Here is a 27,601-nt window from a genome sequence, read left to right as displayed (position 1 = left end):
ACACAAACTGAATTAGATATCTATTTCTTTACCAACCCCTGCAGCCATGGGACACTATGCAGCTATTGGCTTAGCCTTGGGCTGCCCTAGTAAAGTCATGTCCCACCATTGGATGTGGGACCTGCATCTTCCTAAGAAAAGGAGCTCAGTCGTAATGGGGTGGTTACCTGAAGCCAACTCAGAGCACATCTGTTAATGGGTAAATGGATGGTGAGGGGTCAGCAAGTGGTAGACATGCCATGCTTTCTGGACTTTGTCTTGTGAAGTGACCAACAGAGTGACATCAAAAGATATTAAGCAGAGAGTTATTGTTTATATATATATATATATATATATATATATATATATATATATATAATTTTGTCTTAATTTCTTTTGTTGCTGGTGGTATGAAAATATATTTTAAATAACCTGATTTCAAGAGTTTTAACAACTTTATTAAGAAATAATTCACCACACATACAATTCACCCATTTAAAGTATACAATTCAATGGTTTTTAGTATATTCACAGATATGTGCGATAATTACCACAGTCAATTTTATTGTATTTTCATCAACTCCATGGGAAACCCTTTATACTTTAGCCATCCCTCCTCCTTCACCCCTTTCCTCAAAGCTCTAAGTAACAACTAATTTACTTTGTGTCTCTACTGACTTCTCATTTCTCCACATTTCATATGAATAGAATCATATACTATGTGCTTTTTTGGGATTGGCTTCTTTTACTCAGTGTAATATTTTCAAGGTTCATCTAAATTGTATCAGTTATCAATATTTCATCTCTTTTTATGACTGAAAAATATTTCATTATATGGATATACTTTATTTTGTTTAACCATTTGTTTTTTGATGGTCATTTGGGTTGTTTGCACCTTCTGGCAATTGTGAATAGTGACACTACAAACGTTCATGCAAAATTTTGTTAAAATTGACTGTTTTCCTTAGGTATACACCTAGGAGTACAATTGCTGGATCATAAAGTACCTCCATGTTTAATCATTTGAGGAAATGCCCAACTGTTTTCCAAAGTGGTTGCAACCCTTTTATATTCCCACCGGTAGTACAGGTGAGGGATATGATTTTTTCCATATCTTCTCCAACACTTGTTATTATCTGACTTTTTTTTCTAGCCATCTTAGTGTGTATGAAGTGGTATCTCACTGTGATTTTGATTTTGATTTCCCTGATGGCTAATGATGTTGAGCATCTTTTCATGTGTTTATTAGCTATTTGTATATTTTCTTTGGATAAATATTTATTCAGATATTTTGTTCATTTTATAATTGGGTTATTCTGTCAACAGTCCATATTCTGTGTTTAGATCATTTCCTCACAAAGTTTGGCTTAATTTTAAAAATTATATTCTAATTCAGCTCTCAAACCCCAGTCTGCCTTCTTTTTAAAAACCTGATCAAAATGATAATAACTATTACTTTTTAAGGTTATTTATGTGTCCTTGTTAAAGTAAGATTTTTTAAAATACTTTACCTCACATAATCCTCTTAATTTCCTTATGAGGTGGGTATTACAAATATCTACACATGACTTAAGAAAACTGACCCAACAGGACTGTTCCTTATGTGACCAGAGTGACAGAGAAGCCAGATTATAGAGCTAGGATTTGAAACCAGCTCCATCTAATTTCTAGAACAGTCCATATACTATTATGCTTCTCCTTATACATTCTCTCACTTAACTTTCCTCAAAATTTCACATTCCTATGGGATCAAGCAGAAATCTCTTGGTATGATTTATATTTAAGAACCTCTAAGATGTGGCCTATGTCTGAACTTTAGGCTTATTTTTAGCCTAACAAACGCTCGCAGGCTATGCTGCAGTTTTGGTGATCTCTTTCCTATTTCCATTTCTTAGCCTTTCATCCTCTATCTCCAATCTCATAGCTGCCTGCAGGGCCAGCTAAATAACTTGTGGGGCCGCTTGTTCAAAAAGCAAGTAAAAAGCTCTGTTAATATTATTAAAATATAAAGTTTTTTTTCTTTCTTTAATGGTCTTTCTCTAGACTTGTCAAGTTGCTTTTATTTCTATTTGATGCCATTCTAAGTAAAGAAAAATTAAAGCGAAAAGTTTTGACAAGAATTCTACCATTCATTGTTATATTGTGCTATGAGTTTTAAAGGTAAATATAAGAGTAATATGGGGCTTCCCTGGTGGCGCAGTGGTTGAGAGTCCGCCTGCCAATGCAGAGGACACGGGTTCGTGCCCCGGTCCGGGAGGATCCCACATGCCGCGGAACGGCTGGGCCCGTGAGCCATGGCCGCTGGGCCTGTGCGTCCGGAGCCTGTGCTCCGCAATGGGAGCCACAGCGGTGAGAGGCCCGCGTACCGCAAAAAAAAAAAAAAAAAAAAAAAGAGTAATATGTAGAATCACTGAAATTAGACATTTTGTATTTCGTGGCTCATATATGCATATGTATTTTGTTCTTACTAGAACAGTTAGAATGATGAGCAAAATTAACTCAACTGTTTTTATTTCACTTCTTGATATGTGCACTTTCTACCAATACTACCTTCAGCCTACTAATGAGTAAGGAAGGACTGAAATAAAGAGGAAGTATGGGATGGACTGTCTTTCCCTTTCTTTTATGTAATCACTTCCAGCATATGTAGCTGGCTAATACAAGAAAATAACACATATAATAAAGGATATAGGGCTCTATAGTCATTGTGTTTCTAGGAAAACCACCACTTTCTGCATTTGAATCCAGTTCTAATTCAGAAGGAAAATGGGGCTGTCAGTGTGACATGCTTACTTTGTACTCACTGAGTCTTAATGAATTCTCACACATCATGGGTCCCTGGGAATCCTGTGTTCATGGGGCATTGTGAACACTGTTTGGTCCACCTTGAATGGCAGTTGTTTTCTGTACAGTTTACATTTACAGGCTAAGTGTAAATATGCAATCTCTTAACACATTGGATATATTTTTAATTTAAAATATTTCTTGTAGCAGAAAACGCTATTCACAGTAAAAGAAAATCTCACCATATTGTGGGAACACATTTTAAAATACTGTGTCACACAAATATTTTCAAAACACATCAGGCTGTTAATTTAAAATTAGGCCTTGCCTGTGAAACTGTAAGGAAATACAGCTCTCATCATTCAGGTCTGTGAAAGCCTGACCATGATTTGGGCTGCAGGTAGGCCAGCCACTTTGCCACTCCAGCCAAAGCCTCACCACCTTCCATCTCTGCTCAAATGGAACAGATGTCTGGTTTCTTCTAAAACCAAGTTAAGACTCTTACCAAAATCAAGTGAACACTCCTTAACCGGGTTGATCAGTAATTGAAATCTTTTTCTCAACGACTTGCTACCAAGTTACTACAGAAGTAGGTACCAAAGAGTTCTTTGCTGACTTTCCTCTGACCTGGAAAATAACTAGCTCTGACCTAGAAAGACAGTTGGAGATTTACTTCTTTTTCATAAGACAGGAATATAAGTTCTTCTGGTGAGGAGGGAAGAATGATAAAGATATATACATTCCTATTATGGATATGTAGAAGTGTTATTGGTGTTTTTCTACTAACATAATGAAATAAAGCAAGGGCTTTAAAATCAAGTAGCTGAAAAAAAAAATGACAAAGGAATTGGGTATGACAAGCTTAGATAGATTGTAGGCAAACAAAACAAGTATCCTATGACACAAGCAGGTAGATGTCAGGGATTATAAACTGTGGACCCTGACACTCCTGATGCCTATTCCAGTCTTCCTTTGGTGATACAGCAGTGGAAGACCCTCCCTTAGGGAGCCTTTTCCCTTAGGTATTTAGATTCCAGCAGTGACTTTAGCATGTTGTCAAGTGTTGTCAGCAGTGTAACTCAACATTGCTGAATGGCTGCACATGCAGAACAGCAGTAAAAACCTCTTGTATAAATCCATTCAGATTTGGCAAGACAAGCAATCCCAGGTTATATCTTAATTCTGGTTGAGAGTCCCATCGAGCCAAATTCAAACATAATAGTATTTTTGTATTATCTTTTAAATAATACAGAATGTGAAAAACCATGAATCAGTTAAAAATCCTAAATAAAATTTTGAGTATTCCTCAAAGTCTGGTTAAGTTTTATTCAGTGTAGTTTTAGGGCTAAGATCATTCTTTATAACTTATTGCAGTATGAATATAGAAAATTATCAAAGACAGTATTGCATTAGGGTGGATGTTTTCTTATAATTTCCTACCGTAAGGAGTATGTGTGTGGTGTACACAATAACAGTAATATTCTAAACATTAAACCTGTCCAAATTAGTTGAAACATAATAATAGTAAATATGAAGACTGTCCAAGTACATTGGAACATAATGTTAACATATGTGGGAAAAACTAGGTTGGTATGATGATGATACATATGTTTAGGATGAAATGCCAGATCCTTTTGTGATTACTATTCAAAGCCTTTGGAAAATTATAGATCTCCAAAGGTATTTTTAGTTTGGTTTCAGTAGAAATATATCTTCACACCCACACATCATCCTTCTTGTATCTAAGTGTTTCTTCAAATTATATTGTGCAATGAAATTTTTATGTTAAAATCTCAGGTTTATGTTTTAATGGAAACACACCACAATATAAACTATATTTGAAAAAAGTATTTTACATAAAATGCTAAAAATTATGAGTCAGAATTCAAGAAAGTCTATGATTTTAAAGTATTTATATCCAAATCAGGTTTAAACTCATTTGAAAATTATGTTCACTAAACTGACATAAGATTTTTTTCTCCAACAGAACAGATTAATAGTTTTGATTAGAATAATTACCTAATAAAATAGTATAGGATGGTCTTAATGTACTGTATAAAAATTTGCATTTCAAAGAATAGTATAATATGGAATTGCAGAATTTCACATGATAATTATCTTTCCTTATGGGGTTTTCAACTTGTGAACAAGGGAGAGCTTCTTTGAAAAGAATTCCTTAGGATAACATGCATGAAAAATATTATTTGTCCATAACACATTTAAGCCACCTGCTTTACAGGATGGTTTTCTTCTTTTAGGAATGAAGCCATTCTGCATTTGCTTTAAATTATTCTGAGGGCAAGTGCTCTATTCATGAAAACCAGCTGTGCTAAATAAATGCAAATATGTGTCATATCACAATTTACTGAAGGGACAGAGCCAAAAGCACAACCTTTTGCTGTACTAATTAATTGTGAATCAAAGCTTCATCAGAGACTATTGTCTGTTACTATATGAAAATTTTCTAGGTACAAGGAGTAGTTTAAAAACATGCCGATTATATGGATCTAGAGGTATATTAGAGTTAATAAAGCACCAATAAACTACAACAAACTTAAAGTGTGGTCATTTTTAACAACCTGAAAGTACTTTAAATTAAAAGCTTGCATAGAGGTGGCTTATAGATCAGTAGCACATTAGATCTTATGGTCTTGAGTAGTGAGATCATTAGTAGTACCTACTCATATAAGAGGCTGGTAAACACACTTCTTTGTATTTATTGTCATTTTGACAAAAATTGGCTTCTGTACAATTTATAGGCAGGTTTTTACAAATGGACAAGACACAATTTCTTTCCACGGTGATTTTACATTTTGTGGGAAAATATAAATATCACGGTTGCCATGTTGCAAAGATTCACCATTTATATAGTTTACGATTATCACTCCTTTAATCGTAACATAGACTCTCCTGTGAAGAGGGCCCTCTAAGGCTGGGCAGTACACACTTTTTGTGGCCATATGTGGTGGCCTTTTGCATCCGGAACAAATAACTGTTAGAGAGGGCACTCTGAGAAGCAGGGGTAGGACATGGAGGACCTATTTTTCTCTGGGATAAGTCAAAGAAAGCTTTACAGAGTATGTCATCTTTTTTGAATATAAGGTGGGTTTCTAGTGTGAGATGGGAAGGACATTCCAGGCAGAAAGTACATTATGTGCAAAGGCAAGAGAGCTGGATTTATCATATATTTAAAAAGTGACAAGATATTAGGCATGACTCTAGTAGGGAAGAGTCGGGATATTAGAATAAGACAGGCAGGGGCTAATTTTGAGGGACTTTTGGGGAAAATATAATTGGGAGCATTAGGTCATCATTTTTGTAGTCTGGGGGGAAAAATCAGCCTGACCACAGTGTTAAAATGGAATGAAGACACTATATACACTGAAACAAATCAGAAGATTGTCATAGTTGAAGCAGTAAATGATAAGGGCAGGAAACTTTCCTGTCTTTTTCATCATTATATTCCTAGTGACAAGAATAGCACTTGGGACATAAAGTTGAACTAATGAGCAGACAGGCGGGGGATCCAAGATGCATTTAGAAAATAGAACTGACAGCATTTGAAGTTCCTAGGGATAAGATCAGAACATTTCAAACTACATTTTATATCAAGCAATATTAAGTGTAACAGAGATGTTGCCCAGAGTCCAATTGCAATGTTTTTGGTCAAATTACAATGGCCTGGACACCCAAACTGCTCAAATTGTATTCATTATACACAGACATTTGAAATGTATGTCTGAGAGTAACCAAAAAGTGTGGGTACTCAAAAGCTCCCTATTTATCACCAGTTAATCTGGAATTGCTACATGCACCTCTGTGCTTCAGCCAGCTTCTGTGATTCACATGCTCTATTTGTGGGCATCTCTTCCAAACTCTATGTGAAATTACCTCATGTTGGTAATTTGAAATCACCCCTGATGGGAGTGTTTACACCATGGAAACTGGCAAATGCTACAAACCATTTTTTCCCCTGAAAGTCAGTTGTTAAAATTAATCAGCACATCACTGACTACACAGACTCTTCTGTGCATCTCTTTTTTTCTGCTACTCCTTCTGCTTTTTTTCAGCAGTTTTCACAGATTATGTAGTCTCAGCAACCATGCATCCAAAGGTGTTGTATCATCCAGTGCTCTAAAGTTACCAACCTTACAGTTTTCACAACAGTACTGGAATCTGGGTCAAGAAAATACATTTTTGTTGATTCTGTACTGCACCTCACATTCCCAAATTCTGCTTGTTCCAGGACCTTCTAAAATATCTCATATTAAAATTTCATGAGCCTTTGTCTCTCAAATCATAAAGACTTACAGCCTTTCTTAGTAACCCAAATGTGGGCAGGCACCATTGTGGCCCTTCTCGTCCTCCTTTCTCAAGACTCTCTGACCCAACATTTACACTTGACAACCACGATCACCTTCCACAGGAGCAACAATAAATTATATCACACCAACATACACCAAAAAAATTCTAAGCCTATTTTATGAATGTAGCTGATATATACTATGTATATAACAGGACTGTAGTAGCTCCACTTCAGGCAGCTAAATGCCTTGTTATGTTGTTACTGGGAAGCTGTGGGGATAATGAGAAGCAGGTTTTAGACCAGAGAGAAAGCCGCAATAGGGACTCATCCATATCTAGGATTTAACGTGGCATCATGTATTGTAAACCTTGAAAAATATTACTTCAACATTCTCAATGCACAGGTAAGCTTTTTTCTGTGCCTGATAATGTAAATGGTACTCCTCTCAGGTGGCTGAAATACAAAATAAAGTTTTTTAAAATAATGATAATACAAACTTTGCAAAATTAAGCATTTGTACAAGGTAGATAGTGTGCTTGGAAGAAGAGCGAAAACTTGAAATAAAAGTATGTCAGTTTTATTTCTGAGTGCCTTTCAATATGTCAAGATCTCCTCTTGCTTAACTGTGAAAAGGTGAAGAGAATTTTCCCTTCTTTCCTTATAGTGATTTTGTGATCTTTGTGAATACATATAGGTTAGAAATTCCGTAAATTATAAGTACCACACATATGTTATTATAGCATTATTCATTATAAAAGTTGTCTGGGAAAAGTATATATTATTTTAGAGGACAAAATGTATAGCTTTAGCACATCATCTTAGGCTTTCCCAATAGGTTTCACATTTTTTTCAATTATACTATCCCCTAATGTTTGTTTTGCATCAAATGGAAAAAGTGCCTTTTTGATAAAAATGGATATTCATGCCAGCATGCGCATAACATCCAAGATTTACCATTGTCTGATTAATCTGATCAGTGCAAAGAGCCATCAAAAGAACCCAATATGCATGAAATTTATATTCACTGCTTTACTAATACGAAGAGCTGAAAATGCAAAATTCCCAAAATATTCATATTTTTAAATGTTTAAACTTGCTACACAGATTTGTAATCACAACAGACCCCAGAGTTGAATAACCTTCTCATTTATTAGTTTTTGATCCTGGGAAAGTTCCCAAATAAGCTACAGATCCCTCTTCTTGAAGTAAAGGTAGTATTAACCTCTTCAAATATTTATTTGATGATTGGGAGGAAAAAAAATTTTAAACTTATCATAGTGTTTCACATGAACCAGTTGCTGCATATATTTAACTTTTACCACAGACTCATCTAAAAAATCAAATCTATGTGCACATCTCACAAATACTTCTAATCTATATTCTGTTTCAACAAGTCTGCAATGTGAATTTCTGAAATACTAAATAAAGATCATTACCAACTTGATTTTTTTTGCTTGTTTTTTAATTTTTTTTTGAATTTTATTTCATTATTTTTATACAGCAGGTTCTCATTAGTTATCTATTTTATACATATTAGTGTACATATGTCAATCTCAATTTCCTAATTCATCCGACCACCACCACACCAGCCCCGCTTTCCCACCTTGGTGTCCATAAGTTTGTTCTCTACATCTGTGTCTCAATTTCTGCCCTGCAAACCAGTTCTGTACCTTTTTTCTAGCTTCCACATATATGCGTTAATATACGATATTTGTTTTTCTCTTTCTGACTTACTTCACTCTGTATGACAGTCTCTTGGTCCATCCACATCTCTACAAATGACCCAATTTCATTCCTTTTTGTGGCTGAGTAATATTCCATTGTATATATGTACCACATCTTCTTTATCCATTCATCTGTCGATGGGCATTTAGGTTGCTTCCATGACCTGGCTATTGTAAATAGTGCTGCAGTGAACATTGGGCTGCATGTGTCTTTTTGAATTATGGTTTTCTCTGGGTATATGCCCAGTAGTGGGGTTACTGGGTCACATGGTAATCCTATTTTTAGTTTTTTAAGGAACCTCCGTACTGTTCTCCATAGTGGCTGTATCAATTTGCATTCCCACCAACAGTGCAAGAGGGTTCCCTTTTCTCCACACCTTCTCCAGCATTTATTGTTTGTAGATTTTCTGATGATGCCCATTCTAACTGGTGTAAGGTGATACCTCACTGTAGTTTTGATTTGCATTTCTCTAATAATTAGTGATGTTGAGTAGCTTTTCATGTGCCTCTTGGCCATCTGTATGTTTTTCTGGAAAAATGTCTATTTAGGTCTTCTGCCCATTTTTTGATTGGGTTGTTTGTTTTTTTAATATTGAGCTGCATGAGCTGTTTATATATTTTGGAGGTTAATCCTTTGTCTCTTGATTTGTTGGCAAATATTTTCTCCCATCTGAGGGTTGTCTTTCGTGTTGTTTATAGTTTCCTTTGCTGTGCAAAAGCTTTTAAGTTTTATTAGGTCCCATTTGTTTATTTTTGTTATTCTTTCCATTACTCTAGGAGGTGGGAAAAAAAAGATCTTGCTGTGATTTATGTCAAAGAGTGTTCATCCTATGTATTCTTCTAAGAGTTTTATAGTGTCTGGTTTTACATTTAGGTCTTTAATCCATTTTAAGTTTATTTTTGTGTATGGTGTTAGGGAGTGTTCTAATTTCATTCTTTTACATGTAGCTATCCAGTTTTCCCAGCACCACTTATTGAAGAGACTGTCTTTTTTCCATAATATATCCTTGCCTCCATTGTAATAGATTAGTTGACCGCAGGAGCGTGGGTTTACCTCTGGGCTTTCTATCCTGTTCCCTTGATCTGTGTTTCTGTTTTTGTGCCAGTACCATATTGTCTTGATTATTGTAGATTTGTAGTATAGTCTGAAGACAGGTAGTCTGATTCCTCCAGCTCCGTTTTTTTTCCCTCAAGATTGCTTTGGCTATCAGGGGTCTTTTGTGTCTCCATACAAATTTTAAGATATTTTATTCTAGTTCTGTAAAAAATGCCATTGGTAATTTGATAGGGATTGCGTTGAATCTGTAGATTGCTTTGGGATTGCAGTGAATCTTTAGATTGCTTTGGGTAGTATAGTCATTTTCACAATATTTATTGTTCCAATCCAAGAACATGGTAGGGGCTTCCCTGGTGGCGCAGTGGTTGAGGGTCCGCCTGCGGATGCAGGCGACATGGGTTCGTTCCCTGGTCCGGGAAGATCCCACATGCCGTGGAGTGGCTGGTCCCGTGAACCATGGCTGCTGAGCCTGCACATCCCGAGCCTGTGCTCTGTAGCGGAAGAGGCCACAACAGAGGCCTGCATACCGAAAAAAAAAGAAAAAACAAGAACATGGTATATCTGTCCATCTGTTTGTGTCATCTTTGATTTCTTTCATCAATGTCTTAGAGTTTTCTGAGTACAGGTCTTTTACCTCCTTAGGTAGGTTTATTCCTAGGTATTTTATTCTTTTAGTTGCAATGGTGAATGGGATTGTTTCCTTAATTTCCCTTCTGATCTTTCATTGTTAGTGTATAGGACTGCAAGAGATTTCTGTGCATTAATTTTGTATTCTGCACCTTTACCAAATTTATTGGTTAACTCTAGTAGTTTTCTGGTGGCATCTTTAGGATTTTCTATATATAGTATGTCATCGGCAAACAGTGACAGTTTTACTTCTTCTTTTACAGTTTGGATTCTTTTATTTCTTTTTCTTCTTTGATTGCCATTGCTAGGACTTCCAAAACTATGTTGAATAATAGTGGTGAGAGTGGACATCCTTGTCTTGTTCCTGATCTTAGAGGAAATGCTTTCAGTTTTTCACCATTGAGAATGATGTTTGCTGTGGGTTTGTCGTATATGGCCTTTATTATGTTGAGGTAGTTTCCCTCTATGCCCACTTTCTGCAGAGTTTTTATCATAAATCAGTGTTGATTTTTTTCAAAAGCTTTCTCTGCATCTATTGAGAGGATCATATGGTTTTTCTCCTTCAATCTGTTAATATGGTTTATCACATTGTTTGATTTGCGGATATTGAAGAATCCTTGCATCCTTGGGATAAATCCCACTTGATTGTGGTGTATGATCCATTTAATTTATTGTTGGATTATGTTTGCTAGTATTTTGTTGAGGATTTTTGCATCTATATTCATCAGTGATATTAGTCTGTAATTTTCTTTTTTGTAGTATCTTTGTCTGGTTTTGGTATCAGGGTGATGGTGGCCTCATAGAATGAGTTTGGGAGTGTTCCTTCCTCTGCAATTTTTTGGAAGACTTTGAGAAGGATGGGTGTTAGCGCTTCTCTAAATGTTTGATAGAATTCACCTGTGAAGCCACCTGGTCCTGGGCTTTTGTTTATTGGAAGATTTTTAATCCCAGTTTCAATTTCATTACTTGTGATTGGTCTGTTCATATTTTCTATTTCTCCCTGGTTCAGTCTTGGAAGGTTATACCTTTCTAAGAATTTGTCCATTTCTTCCAGGTTGTCCATTTTATTGCCATAGAATTGCTCGTAGTAGTCTCTTATGATACTTTGTATTTCTGTGGCATCGTTGAAACTTCTCCTTTTTCATTTCTAATTTTATTGATTTATCTCCCTCTTTTTCTTGATGAGTCTGGGTAAAGGTTTATCAATTTTGTTTATCTTCTCAAAGAACCAGCTTTTAGTTTTATTGATCTTTGCTTTTCTTTTCTTTGTTTCCTTTTCATTTATTTTGCTGTGATCTTTATGATTTCCTGCCTTCTACTAATTTTGGGTTTTGTTTGTTCTTCTTTCTCTAGGTGGTTTTGGTGTAAGGTTGGGTTTTGTTTGTTCTTCTTTCTCTAGTTGCTTTAGGTGTAAGGTTGGGATTTTTATTTGAGACTTTTCTTATTCTTGAGGTAGGATTGTATTGCTATAAACTTCCCTCTTAGAACTGCTTTTGCTGCATCCCATAGGTTTTGGATCGTCATGTTTTCATTGTCAGTTGTCTCTAGGTAGTTTTTGATTTCCTTTTTGCTTTTTTCAGTGATATCTTGTTTATTTAGTAACATATTGTTTAGCCTCCATGTGTTTGTGTTTTTTACGTTTTTTTCCCCTGTAACTTATTTCTAATCTCATAGCTCTGTGGTCAGAAAAGATGCTTGATATGATTTCAAGTTTCTTAAATTTACCAAGGCTTGATTTGTGACCCAAGATGTGATCTATCCTGGAGAATGTTCCATGTGCACTTGAAAAGAAAGTGTAATCTGCTGTTTTCGGATGGAATGTCTTATAAATATCAATTAAATCTATCTGGTCTACTCTGTCATTTAAAGGTTGTGTTTCTTTATTACTTTTCTGTCTGGATGATTTGTCCATTGGTGTAAGTGAGCTGTTAAAGTCCCCCGCTATTATTGTGTTACTGTCGATTTCCTCTTTTATAGCTGTTAACATTTGCCTTATGTATTGAGGTGCTCCAATGTTGGGTGCATATATATTTATACTTGTTATATCTTCTTCTTGATTGATCCCTTAATCATTATGTAGTGTCCTTCCTTGTCTCTTGTAACATTCTTTATTTTATAGTCTGTTTTATCTGATGTGAGTATTGCTACTCCAGCTTTCTTTTGTTTTCCATTTGCATGGAAAATCTTTTTCCATCCCCTCGCTTTCAGTCTGTATGTGTCCCAAGGTCTGAAGTGGGTCTCTTGTAGACAGCATATAGATGGGTCTTGTTTTTGTATCCATTCAGCCAGGTTTGTCTTTGGTTGGAGCCTTTAATCCAGTTACATTTAAGGTAATTATCGATATCTATTTTCCTATTATCATTTTCTTAGTTGTTTTGGGTTTGGTTTTGTAGGTCCTTTTCTTCTTTTGTGTTTCCCACTTAGAAAAATTCCTTTAGCATTTGTTGTAGCGCTGGTTGGTAGTGTTGAATTCTCTTAGCTTTTGCTTATCTGTAAAGCTTTTGATTTCTCCATCAAATCTGAACGTGATTCTTGCCTGGTAGAGTAATCTTCGTTATAGTTTCTTCCCTTTCATCAGTTTAAATATATCGTGCCACTCTCTTCTGTCTTATAGAGTTTCTGCTGAGCAATTAGCTGTTAACCTTAAGGGAGTTCCCTTGTATGTTATTTGTCATTTTTCCCTTGTTGCTTTTAATAACTTTTGTTTGTCTTTAATTTTTGTCAGTTTGAGTACTATGTGTCTCAGCATGTTTCTCCTTGGGTTTATCCTGCCTGGGCCTCTCTGCGCTTCCTGTACTTGGGTGGCTATTTCCTCTCCCATGTTAGGGAAGTTTTGGAGTATAATCTCTACAAATATTTTCTTGGGTTCTCTCTCTCTCTCCTCTCCTTCTGGGACCCCCTATAATGTGAATGTTGGTGCATTTAATGTTGTCCCAGAGTTGTTTTAGGCTGTCCTCGTTTCTTTTCATATTTTTTCTTGTCTGTTCCACGACAGTGAATTCCAGCATTCTGCCTTCGAAGTCACTTATCTGTTCTTCTGCCTCAGTTATGCTGTTATTGATTCCTTCTAGTGTATTTTTCATTTCACTTATTATATTGTTCATCTCTGCTGGGTGATTCTTTAATTCTTCTAGGTCTTTGTTAAACATTTCTTGCATCTTCTCTCTCTTTGCCTCCATTCTTTTTCTGAGGTCCTGGATCATCTTCACTGTTATTATTCTGAATTCTTTTTCTGGAAGGTTGCCTATCTCCACTTCATTTATTTGTTTTTCTGGAGTTTTATCTTGTTCCTTCATCTGGTACATAGTCCTCTGCCTTTTCATTCTGTCTGTCTTTCTGTGAATGTGGTTTTCATTCCACAGGCTACAGGATTGTAGTTCTTCTTGCTTCTGCTGTCTGCCCTCTGGTCTGCTCATTCTTTTTTACTACTATAGTTCAACAGAAGAAATATGATCATTTTATAAATGGGTGGGACATTGAATGAATACAAGTTTAATTTAGGCACACTCATAAAATCTTCTTTACTTTTTTGTTGGTTGAATAATCTTATGCTAATTAGATTTATGCCAGTACTGTCTGAACATTTGTACTGAATGTTTTCATATTTTACATGAGAAATAAAAGTATATCTGGGAAAGAGACATCAAAAGATCTGGTCATGCTCCCAATATTTGTATTTACATAGAAATTTTACTAGTGTGTGTTCTTCTGAGATAAAGGACAGTAGTTAAGTTGACATTTTAGCAAATTAAAATATTAAGGTGGTACAACTCAATTATTAATATAAGTAGCATCTTTCATCATTGGAATCTGTTTTCTGAGAACCATATACTGTTTAATTTTGGAATGGTATAGTTTAACAGAGCAATAAAAATAGCTTGCTTTCTTTCTCTTTTTTTTAGTGTATTGTCTGTGATGGTAGCCAATCCAGATTATCAAAATCAAATGTTAAGGCCAAAAATCAATATAATTAAGGATTTCATGGTTATAAAATTCAGTCAATGTATTAAGATTTTTTGTAATCATTTTAAAACTTGTATCCATCTCTATTGCTTTTAAAATTCTTGATTGCTACAGAAGTTTAACTTGCCAAAATTTATAAACCAAATTTACAACACAAAAATTAAAAGAAAAAATAGAAAGCTCTCTTACTTTTGCCACAAGGGGGGAAAATATTTATATTGGTGTATTTCTTTCTAATGCTTTTCCTTTTAATTAAAAAATATTGTATAGCACATTTATACTTTAAAATAAACTTTCATTGTATTATACGTAAAAGCGTTCATTTTACTATTGAAAGTAAACTTATCCATGTTACTATTACCTATGTCAAGAAAAAGACTATCACCAGCACCAGAAATTACTCTTCTATCTAGTCGCTCCTTCTCTGCAAAATTAATCACTATCCCGACTTCTAATACACTATATTAGTTCTGCATGTTTTTAGCTTTGTAAAAATGGAACCATATAGTATATTTCCATTTTGTGTCTCGCTCTTTAGCTAAACATTATTTTTGAGAGATTCTTCCAATTAGATATGAGTAACAGTGAAGCTTCACTGCACTCTTCCATTATAAGGATATACCTCATTCTTGTTTTGATGGGTAATTGAGTTGTTTTCTTACTTTTCACTGTTGGCAAAAACACTGAATGATCATTTTGCAATGTCTTTTGGGACATGTGAGGGTTTCTGTAAGTGTAGACCTAGAGTGGAATTGTTGGGTCATAGGGAATGAATTAATTCACTTTAGAAGATAGCTGGCAGTTTCCAATGTTTCTGAATTAACTTACATTTCCCACCAGTCACAGTATATGTAAATTCCACCCAATGCAAATCTTTGTCAATATTCTTTATTTTAGACATTTTGCTGTAATGGTACCTGATTGTAGTTTTTATTAGCATTTCACTAATGACCAATGGGAATGAACATCTGTTTATATTCTTACTGACCAATTGTTCAACATATGACCTATTGAATGACCTATTCAGTTCCTCAGACCATTTTTCTATTGGTAATTCCTCTTCAGGTTATTGATATATACATCTTTTTTATTATGTATTATTTTTATATATTATAACTATCTTATTTCAGAATTTTCTATACTTAATACAGTCAAATTTATAAATCACTTTTCTTATGGTTAGTGCTTTTTGGAGTCTATCTCATAGTTAAGAAAATATTTCTTATTCTAGAACCTCGATTATTCAGTTTTCTCTTTTTGATCAACAATCTCCCTGAAACAGAGATTCAAAGTAGTGTAAAAAAGAGGTCAAGCTTTATTTCTTCTCCGTGTACCTAATCAATTAACCCAAGACCAATTACAGTAAAAACTATACTTTCACAATTGCTCTAAGTATCCCTATCTATGTCTCTATGTATCTTTCTATTGCTCAGTTTTGCTGTTTTTGTACCATCTGTTCCACTCCACTTGGCTTTTTTTCCTTTTCTGCACTACTTGTACTAATGCCACACTGTCATAATTACTGTTAATTTACTCTCTTTTGCTTTACTGTGATATAAGACTTTATACCACATTATTTCTTCAAGATTGCATGGGTTTATTTTTCCATGTAAATTTAAAAATCAGTTGTTTAATTTTCCATGAAAAAAAAAAGCTGCTGCCATTTAACTGAATCTCTAAGTCAATTTAGGAAAAATTGATATCTTTATAATACTTTGTCATCACAAATACTGACGTGATATATCACATCTTTATTAAGGTCTTTAATTTCTTTTAAAAAATATTCTTCAAAAATCTGTGTAAAGATTTTATACTCTTCATTAGTTTTATTCCTACGTTTTTTAATGTTTATCTTATTCTAGTGTAAAAGCTATTTAAAAATTATTTACTGGCCTTCCCTGGTGGTGCAGTGGTTGAGAGTCTGCCTGCCAATGCAGGAGACGTGGGTTCGTGCCCCAGTCTGGGAAGATTCCACATGCCGTGGAGCGGCTAGGCCCGTGAGCCATGGCCGCTGAGCCTGCGCGTCTGGAGCCTGTGCTTTGCAACAGGCGAGGCCACAACAGTGAGAGGCCCACGTACTGCAAAAAAAAAAAAAAAAAAAAAAAATTATTATTTACTAATGATTTATGCCTAGTATATAAATAGATTTTTATGTATTGATCTTATATCTAGTAAATTTGTTATAGTCAATTATTAATTCTAATAGTTGACCCAGAGATTTATTTGAATTTTCTACATAGACTCTCAAGTTCTCTGCTTATTATTATGACAATTAAATCTCTTCATTTCCTGTCTGTATAAAATTTATTTATTTTGAGTGATTACTGTGTGCATAATCTCCAGTAAAATGAAAAAAACATAAAAGGTAATAGCAGATAATCTTTTTCATTTTTATTATCCAGGGAAATACTTTCATATTTTACCTTTAAATATGAAATTTACTGTAGTTTTTATTTTATTGTGCTTTGTCAGATTAAGAAGTTCCTTCTGTTCCCTATTTGGTAATAATTTTTGTGATACATAGGTGTTTGTCAAGTGCTTTTCTGAATCTTTTGAGATAGTTACATATATGTTATGTTTTATTCTGTTAATATGACTGATTTTTAAATCTGAAGCAACCATATTTTCCTAAAAAACAATAAACCTGTCAAACTGACATAAGACTTTTTGAAAATATTCATAGCATTAAAAAAACTCATATTTAATGTTAAGTATTTGTACTTAGTTATACTAATAGGATTAAATATTACTAACATTAATGAAATTAACAAATAAGTCTGAAGTCCAAAGCAAGAATTACAAATATCTGGCAAAACATAGCTCAGAATGAAAAATATATCTGAAGGATGACTCTGCTTTTCACTCTTCTTCATCAAAGGCAATGCTAATAGATTGCACCATTCCAGGTTTAGGCATTGAGAAGTGTTACATAAAAATGTGATACTGAGATGAAACTACCTATAGAAATTAGTGATTAATTACGTACTAAGGATGGATGGAAATGACAAATTTGGGATATTTCCTATGTTTCTGCTTTCAGCAGCTATGAGAAGAGTGAAGACATGGGCTGCAAAAGAGGGAAAAAAGAGAAAGACAATGAGTTCTAATCTGGAACATTTTGAAATTAAGACGGATCTGAGTTATTAAAGGAGTTATCTTTTGGGAGCAGACACACAGGTAATTTTTCAATACTTTTTATATTCCACTACTTTTCAGAATTTTGCAATGAGCATGTATTATTTTTGTTATCAGAAAAAAATTATAAAATCATCATTAATAGATGGCTTGTGAAAATTTCTATGAAATTATAAATCACTTATAATCGCTAAAATAATTTTGCTGGGATAATTATTGAAGTAGACAAGTAAATAGCACATTAAAAAATTAGTAAGAGAGAAAATTCTGTCTCCATTGTTCACTGGTCATCTTGTCTTGGAAAACTCCACAAATTTCTTGAAACATTCTCATCTTTAATATTAGAGAAAATAATAATTATACTGCCTATGTCTGATGGTGATTATGAAAGCCACATCTGATACACCCATAATGATAAGTAATTGTTTGGTATTCCTATTTAATATTTAATCATAACTATAGAGAAAACATGTAAAATAAATCAAAAGGTAAGTTTCCATTTTCATAAGTACTAAAAGTTATAAGAATAATTGCTTAAATGGTCTTTAAATCCTGGACATTTCCTTTTCTTAGTAGCATACAGGCTACTGATCTTCTAGCACAGTGTTTTTTCTCTTTTATTTAACTTTGTTTTTTTCAAATCTATCTAACAGTGATTAATAAGGTAGGAATGATTCATTTGCATGGTATAAGAAAAACTGTATCCCAATTTTGGGCCATTATATATACTGTCATGGTTATTTTAAATCCCTTGAGGTATTTCTCAGCCCCAAGGTTTAAGAAACTAGGGGCAGGATTTCGGCTAGCATTACGTACAATCCTTCTAATTGTCACATTGAAACAAAATATTTCTATGTTTCTTAAGCTACAGAGGCATAAACCATTATAAAACATATTCAAGGAATGTGTATTCTAGTTAGACAAATATTATAAACAATGGAATATTACTTTATTTCAAATGTGGGTTAATAATTTTCAGAGAATTAGAATATTAAAACATTTAACCCCATAACTACACTGAATATATTATAATATTTTTGTCTACTGAGAAGGTACTTCTAGATTTTGGAATTATCAAAATAATTATAATTATTTTGCTGTAATTGAAAAAACATGCTAAGATAAAAGAACATTTTAATAAATATTATATAATCTAGGTTTACCATATTTTGTGATTTGGGGAATATATTTTCATATTAATTTTGGAATCTTATAAAAAGTACATAATAGTACTGAGTTTGGGGAAATATGTAATTTAGTAGTTGAGATGATAGGTTTTGGAGTTATAATGTCTGGACTTCAATTCTAGCTACTTCGATTACCAGCTTTATGGCAAGGATACTTAATGCGTCTCCTAAACAGTTTCATTTGTAAAACATTAATTAGTCCAAGAAATGTGCTTGGTACATTTCATGGCACAGAATTAGAGTTGATGTTTGTTGAGCAGATGAATGAAGTATATTCTAACTTCTGGTTCTTCCCTTCATCTTCTTACCTAAAATGAAGAAAACATTATTTTAAGAGCTTCCAGAAAGCAGTTTTTTAAAACTATTTTTCATGATATATCATAACTGGAAGTGTTTTTATTAAAATTTTCAATAAATTTTACAAGGATGGCACTATATACTGAAACATTTTACTTGTACTTCACTGTTTAAAAGATCCCTAACATAAAGCATCTTTAGGTTGAAGTGTTTATGTACATCTTATTTATGATTACAATAGTGAGAGGACATTGGGAACCAAATTAGCTATAAAGTTAAAAGAGGTCTCCAACACCTACAGCAATATTGAAATTCAGAAGTGGAAAAATCAAAGATCTGTTCATGCATCCCATGGAACTATAACACATATTAATAGAATCCATGTCGATGTTAATAGTTAACTTTACATTTTTTGACTGAACCTAATGCCAATGTTATAGTGTTGTTATTTTGAGTAGTATATGATTCAGGAGTGGTTCATGACTGGAAGAAGATAATACTGTATGAACATAAAAAAATCTGTACTGCATTTTGAAATCTCAGCCACAATAGACCACTTTGATACACTATATAAGGTCATTATACACGGATATGTGAAAATTAGCAACAATTTGATAATTTTGCCGTATACAGTGGGTTGCATCAATTAGACAATATTTTATAAATTTTAACACTATGCACTTTTTGCTGTCATTATTTTGCTAGATGTAATTTTCACAGCAGTTTTGAGTTTTAGTCTTCATTACAAGTGACATTAAAAATTACAATGTATGATGTGGATTAAATTTGCATATACCTGCCATTATATATTGTTTGAAAACAATTTCATATGCTTTTGTGTTTGAAGTAGAAGTAAAATATCAGTACAAATTTTAAGAGCCACTAATTGATAATATTATTTCCCCTTATATATATATACATGTGCATTTATTTTTTTATTCTTAGTTACTAGGGTAATTTGGCCAATGAAAACTAAAAATAATACCAGATACTATTTATTTTATACCTACCATGTCCCAAGTGCACTTTTCTTCTCACAACATCTTCACAGGTAGATATCATTAGACATGATTACAGATGAACAGGCTAAATGATACAAAGCAATTTAACCAGATCATATAACTTCTAAATGGTAGAGTGTGTGTTATTTCCAGGTGGCCTGTTCTCTCTCTAAGAAGGCACATCAGTTGAGGTCACAGCAAGAAACTTATGACACATTCAAATTAGGTAATTTGCGAACAGTTTAATGAAGGAGTTGTTTACAAATAGGTGGATGGGTTTAGGAAAATGGCAAGGGATGGAGCAATAACCTCGGTTTCATGACACAAGAGAGAACTGTGTGATAAAAGGAGCTGTAGTCATTAAAAGAGTAATGCTGTAAACCTTGACCAATGCATGGTCACCTGACTGGGAGAAAGCTGAGAAAATAAATGCCCTGAACTCCCTCTTCTGTTGGCCTTGGCACCTCCTTCTTGTTTCTCATATTTGCCACAATGGAATACAAGTCAGACCATTGATGCAATGCAAGGGTGGAGAGAGGATCTGGAGAGACAAATGACAGCTATTCAGAATATAGGATGTGTCTGGAAAGTAAGAATATTCTAATGAGAAGGAACTCTATTGTTATATTATTTGCAACGTATCAACCATGCATACTTTGACGCCTCAGATTATGAAAAAATTTGATTGATTGAAATTAAATGTCATATAAAGTAGTAGCTTTACCAGTTAACAAATATAACAGCTAATGCATTAATATGATGGGGAAAAAAAAAGACAACAGAAATCAATAGATTCAAAGAGTACTCTGAAGAAACAAGAAATATTATGTCTTCTTCTCCTCTCCACTGGTTGCATTTTCCATTCATTTCTCACTTATTTTATTTTTTTTTTTTTCCCTGTGGTACGCGGGCCTCTCACTGCCGCGGCCTCTCCCGCCATGGAGCACAGGCTCAGGATGCGCAGGCCCAGTGGCCACGGCTCACGGGCCCAGCTGCCCCGCGGCACGCTGGATCCTCCCAGACTGGGGCACGAACCTGCGCCCCCTGCATCAGCAGGCAGACTGCCAACCACTGCGCCACCAGGGAAGCCCCCTATTTTTTAATTTATTCAAAAACCGTGAATTCCAGAATGCATCATTATGTTGAGATGAGGTGGTGAAATCATAGGACATTGCATTCTGGATGTCATTTTATTTTAGGAAAATTTATAAACCTGGTAAGATAGGAAGGTGATGGGGTGAATCATGCCAGAATGTGCATTCCTTCATGTACTGTGTTGCATGATGAACACCCTAAAACTTAATCTGACTTTCAAGAGTTGTTAAAGAGGGACCTCCCTGGTGGTGCACTGGTTAAGACTTCATGCTTCCAATGCAGGGCACCCAGGTTCAATCCCTGGTCAGGGAACTAGATCCCACGTGCATGCCGCAACTAAGAGTTCGCATGCCAAAGCTAAGGAGGCTGCCTGCCACAACTAAGACCCGGTGCAACCAAATAAATAAATAAATAAAAAGAGTTGATAAAAGGTCTAACAGATTAGGGCATGATCTTATCACAATCTTTCAGTTATACACTCTAAGACTATGAATATCAGGAGCTAACAGATTGTAAGTGTACACTGATGAACTACCTGAGGGCTCTAGCTACACCAGTGTTTGCTGGAAAAAGGTGAATACAAAACACATTTTTTTTCTTTAAAACAGAGGAAAATCCTACTGTCTATGAAAAGATTCTGCAAGAAACAAAGAATAGGAGTACTTGAATACTGAAACAAGTGGCTTTGAAAATATTTTTTGTCATGAAAAAGAATAAAAGTTTAGAAACAAATATAATTATCTTAAAAGTACAAGTAGTTGTACCTTTTTATAAACTGGCGAAAGTGCACCCACACAAACCCAGAGTGAGGTATATAATAAATGGATGACTGAAATTAAAGGAGAGAATTAAAGTAGTAGTAAAGTATAATAGACTAATTCAAATGTACATTGGAGGCAGTAAAAGGAGATATATCATAGGAGTAAAACAAGTCTATGACCAGGAGGATAAATATAACAAGCTCTCACATAATAGATGAAAGAGAAAATTTTTTTTAAATTGAAACAAGCAATTTTTTAAATAAAACTAGACTAGAAAATAGAGATCCATGTCAAAAATTATATTTGTGCCTATAAAAGATATCAGAGAATATGGAAAAAGTCAAGATATTAAAGAAAATATTACATTTTTAAAAGGGCCTAAGACAGCAACCCTAACCAGAATAATAGCTTCGATTAATAAAAATTGTTTAAATAGATGCAGATTTACTTATAGTCTTTAAATTTCATGCTAAAGATACAATGTGTAAACATCCAGAAAGAACACATTCATATTGACTACAAAATAAATATGGCATCCAGTTCTCCTGTATGGTAATAAAAAATAAAAAGACAGAGTCTAGAGGTTTTTAAGGGACAAAGATTTTGATTAAAAAATTCTGAACTCGGAGAAGTTCTCGTACATGATGACATCATAATGAACAGAGATACTTTGCAAGAATTCAAAAACGTAATATCATTCTATTTATAAAATACATTTGTATATCATAAGAAATAGATAACAATTCAGAACTCACAGAAAAGTTGTACTTTAAGTGCTGCTGTAAGATTTGAAATCATTAGGTACATGCTTAGATATTTACAATATTTATGAATATGACTAAAATTAGGTACACATCTAAAAATATTATAAAAGCCTATAAAATAAATATAAAGGACAAAGAATTGAAGAAAATATTTGTAAGCTTAAATATAATGATTATATAATAAGATCTAGCCCATGCCCCAAATTGAAATTTCAAATACCAGAAATTTTACTAAATGATACTTATTCCTATTTAGCTAGAGAAGTGTAAAAATCATTGTTTTCTTCCAAAAGTATACACTTAGACAAATATCTAATAAACCTAAGTAAATCATAAGAAACTAATAAAAATAAATTAGTTTCCTAATAATTATAGAAGATAAAAAAGCAAACAATTTATTCGACTAACAAAACAAAACATCAGGAAACAGTAAATAGCATAAAAATAAAAGCATGAATAAGGGGAAACTGTCAAGTAATTTAAAACAAAAACTATTAACGTCCTCTATTTAAAAAATACTTTGCATTAAATGTAAATACTTAAAAATTTTAAAAATATTTTAAAATATTCTGATTGCATTAAAAGTAAAGTAAAATTTGATGGTACTTACAGAAATGAAGATTAAAACTAAATAGTAAAGGAATAGTATACAGCCATGAAAATGATGACCTACAGTGGATTGCCACAAAATATCATGGAGGACAAATGCAAGCCTCAAAAAAGTATGCTTCATATGATCCCATCATCCTTATCGTTTTAACTAAAGCAATAACAAAACTGTTGGCATATAAATGTGTATGTATGTGTTTAAAATTCATAGACAAATACAAAATAGCCAAACATAAAAATAAGAAGCAAGACTGACAATGATAATGGGAAAAAGTATTTACTGAGGTAAATGAGATGATTTTTAATTAATGAAAATTAAAATCTATAACAAAGTAAATATAGTGATCATTTCCATTTATCTTTTGTATAACCTCAGAATATCATTTGAAGTTTTGTAAGGATAAATTTATAGAAACATACTTTATCAACACAAACACATTGCCATTTATCTGTGAGTTTATACAGTAGTTCATAGTCAATGAATAAAAAAATTTCAAAGTAGATAGGCATAATAAATCTAACAAGATAAATCTAATAGAGTGAGATGATTCTGTTCCAAATGGCATTGGTTTCCCTTATGCTTAGGAGACTGCTCAGTTACGATTATTTCCCTTTATTAAATAATTTTAATTCTAAATATCTATACGAAGGCAATCACTAAAAATATAGGAAATAAATTGCTTATAGAGTCATCTGTTTCAGCATTATTCACATGGCAGAAATTGGAAGCAGTATAAAAATCTAACAGTAGAGGAGTGGATTATAGTGTACATGCACAATATACTATTATTCATTAAAAGTGAACATAGAAACAAAAAAAGGTTTGATGGCCTGATACCACATTAAAAATAATGTAAATATAAAGTAGAAAATCAGGATGTAACAGAATCATAAATTTATATTTTTTTATAGAAAAGCTAGACTGGAAAGATATTATACTGGCATGTTAATAATGATACTATCTAGATATTGTGCTTCTAACTGTATTTTCTTGAGATATTTCCTAATTTTCTATAATGTATGGATCTTTCTTTTATAATCAAAAGGAAAATTTAATGCAATGATGTAATCTCCTTTATTTGAAAAAGTCCATGTAGACATGTACATATTTATAGTTATTTCCTACAAGTGAAATTTATTCTTTAGAGCATAATGTTTTTCTGAAAACTACACATAAAGAAAATATCAAATACCTAGTTTATTGAGGAGTGATCAAATACAATTTTACATGTATATACATATATACATATATTTTATAATGTATATATATAGAGAGAGTTGTTATTCCCGGGTCTCATCCTTAGTTTGATACCTTTTCTCCATAATATTTATATTATATACAAATAGGTTCTTAGTAAATATTGGACCAATTACTTTTGTTTGTTTTAAGAGCCGTAAATACTAAACATGTTTTTTGTTTGTTTTTGAGATTGAGGACAGTCCTTTTTTCTTTCAATTAATTTTTTTTTTTTTTTTACTGTAGGTTCTTGTTGGTTATCTACTTTAAATATAGCAATGTGTACGTGTCAATCCCAGACTTTCAATCTATCCCTCCTCCCCCCACCCTTCCCACTTGGTAATCATAAGTTCATTCTCTAAGTCTGTGAGTCTTCTTCTGTTTAGATTTGGCATTTAAGCGATAGCACATGACATTTGTCTTTTTCTGTCTGACCTACTTCAGTTAGTATGATAATCTCTAGTAGCACCTGTGGTGCTACCAATGGCATTATTTCATTCTTTTTAATGACATATTCCAGTGTATATATGTACCACATCTTCTTTTTCCATTCATCTGTCAATGGACATTTAGGTTGCTTCCATGTCTTGGCTGTTGTAAAGAGTGCTGTGATGAACACAGGGTGCATGTACCCTTTTGAACCATGTTTTTCTCCAGATAAATTTTCAGGAGTGGGATTGCTGGACCATATGGTAGCTCTAGTTTTAGTTCTTTAAAGAACCTCCATACTGTACTGCATAGTGGTTGTACCAGTTTACATTCCCACCAACAGTGTAGGAGGGTTCCCTTTTCTCCACACCCTCTCCAGCATTTGTATTTTGTAGATTTTTTGATGATGGCCGTTCTGACTGGTGTGAGGTGATATCTCATTGTAGTTTTGGTTTGCATTTCTCTAATAATTAACAATGTTGAGCATCTTCTCATATGCCTCATGGCCATCTGTATGTCTCCTTTGGAGAAATGTCTATTTAGGTCTTCTGCCTTTTTTTTTTTTTTTTTTTAGGTTGTTTGTTTTTTGGATATTGAGCTGCATGAGCTGTGTATAAATTTTGGAGACTAATCCCTTGTTGGTTGCATTGTTTGTGAATATTTTCCCCCATTCTTTGAGTTGTCTTTTCATCTTGTTTGTGGTTTCTTTTGCTGTGCAGAAGATTTTGAGTTTAATTATGTCCTGTTTGTTTATTTTTGTTTTTGTTTCTATTACTCTGGGAGATGGATCAAAAAAGATATTGCTGCAATTTATGTCAAAGAGTGTTCTGCCTATGTTTTTTTCTCTAAGAGCTTTGTAGTATCTGGTCTTACATTTAGGCCTTTAATCCATTTTGAGTTTATTTTTTTTATGGTGTTAAAGAATGTTCTAATTTCATTTTTTACATGTAGCTATCCAGTTTTCCCAGCACCATTTATTGAAGAGACTGTCTTTTCTCCATTGTATAGTGTTGCCTCCTTTGTCATAGATTAATTGACCATAGGTGTGTGGGTTTATTTCTGGGCTTTCTATCCTGTTCCATTGATCTATATTTCTGTTTTTGTGCCAGTACCATATTGTCTTGATTATTGTAGCTTTGTAGTATAGTCTGAAGTCCGGAAGCCTGATTCCTCCAGCTCCATTTTTCTTTCTGAAGATTGCTTTGGCTATTTGGGGTCTTTTGTGTCTCCATCAGTCCTCACAGTAACTGTCAGTTTCACAGTTATGATTCAATGAAATTTTATGAATAAGTGATGTAGTAAATTTAATATATATTGGTGCTATGCATTATTTAGTAGCAGTTATAAACATTAAAAAATTTTAAAACCTCAGATATACTTGTTAAATGGAATAGGATCATGTGTGTGTTGGTGGCACAGAGTGTATAATGTATCTTCTTATCGTATGTTTCCCTGAGATCAGAAAATCAGAAATCAGGTCTGAATCAGAAAATAAATTAATTACCTATTACTTTCTATTTCTAAACATAAAATGCCACACATATTTTAAAATTTCAACAGAGGATTTCAGATTATATATGATTTTCTCATAATTAATCTTTCCAATTTCTTCCTGTTTTCTGTATAACTAAGGATATGAACTGTGTTTACAATTGAAAATTCTATTTGAATCTCACATTTTCTAACCAAAACTATAAGAGAAGCATCATATGTTATATAATATTCAAAACACTTTGCCTGCATATCCTCTTCAAATTCCATATGCATATGCACTTTCTATTACCACTAATGACAGTTTAGCATGTGTTTTGAGGTGAACTGGCATCCAGTAACTTTCTGAAAATGCACATATTGTTAAGTTCATCTTTTCCTTTCTTTTTTGGTCCTTTGTCGGTTGTTGAGGAAACAAATTCCTGGGGTATTACAATCGGCAGCCTTCCAAAGGGATTCTTGTGGTGCTTTCAAAATCTAATTCTATGACACATGATGGGCCAAAATCACCTCCTCTAGTAATGTAACCCGTTAAAAAAGTCGGTTTAGTAGCTTATTTTTACTGTGTGATGATGAGCAATAGCATCTTATTAACAGTTTCAAATTTAAAATCTCATTAAAGACATCAGCAACACTCTTACTGAAAACTTCTTAAGAATCACTTTTAATGTCCCTTTTTTACCAACACTGAAATTTTATATAAGGAAAGAAAATAAAGTTTTCAAGTGTGGCAGCAAACAGAACTTTATGAAAATCTTTATCCAGTTCTCAGCACTCACTGCTCATCAGAATCAAGTGATAAGCTTAAATAAAATATTAATGCCTGGCCCATGTACCTGCAGTTAAATCCATGCCTGAGTCAGCTTTGCATGGACAAACTCTCAATTTAAGAGTGCTCAGCAATCTAGCTCACAAAATATGTAGTGAGAAATTACATATTGATTTACTCTCATTGGGTTAAAATTATGAAAAGTGCCTACATGATAATCAAGTATCTCTGTACCTGACTACTGCATTCTTGCAATTCACAGATTAAATATAGGGACTGAAAGCAAGTAACAGACCCTTTTTTTCCTCATTAACTACTCTTTGAGCTAATAGCAATATAGATATTAAACAAAAGAAAAACACATTTTATATAGATTGAAACATGGC

At 33.5% G+C, this 27,601-nt stretch overlaps 1 protein-coding gene across 4 annotated transcripts in view; it reads left to right on the top strand.

The window, feature by feature from the left end:
- LOC307191209 (uncharacterized protein) overlaps positions 1 to 27,601 on the top strand; it is a 773,147-nt gene that overhangs the window by 460,340 nt on the left and 285,206 nt on the right. For 3 of the 4 annotated variants that reach the window (XR_013829639.1, XM_079931054.1, XM_079931053.1), the window contains exon 5: positions 17,481 to 17,617. The gene's annotated coding sequence lies outside the window, so the exon portion shown is untranslated. The remainder of the gene's footprint in view (positions 1 to 17,480; positions 17,618 to 27,601) is intronic. The other variant, XM_079931055.1, reaches the window with a different exon arrangement.

The sequence above is a fragment of the Stenella coeruleoalba genome, assembly GCF_951394435.1.
Source record: "Stenella coeruleoalba genome assembly, chromosome: 9".
NCBI classification, from domain to species: Eukaryota; Metazoa; Chordata; class Mammalia; order Artiodactyla; family Delphinidae; genus Stenella; species Stenella coeruleoalba.
The sequence above is the reverse complement of the archived record's forward strand: the minus strand, read 5'-3'. Positions and strand labels throughout refer to the sequence as shown.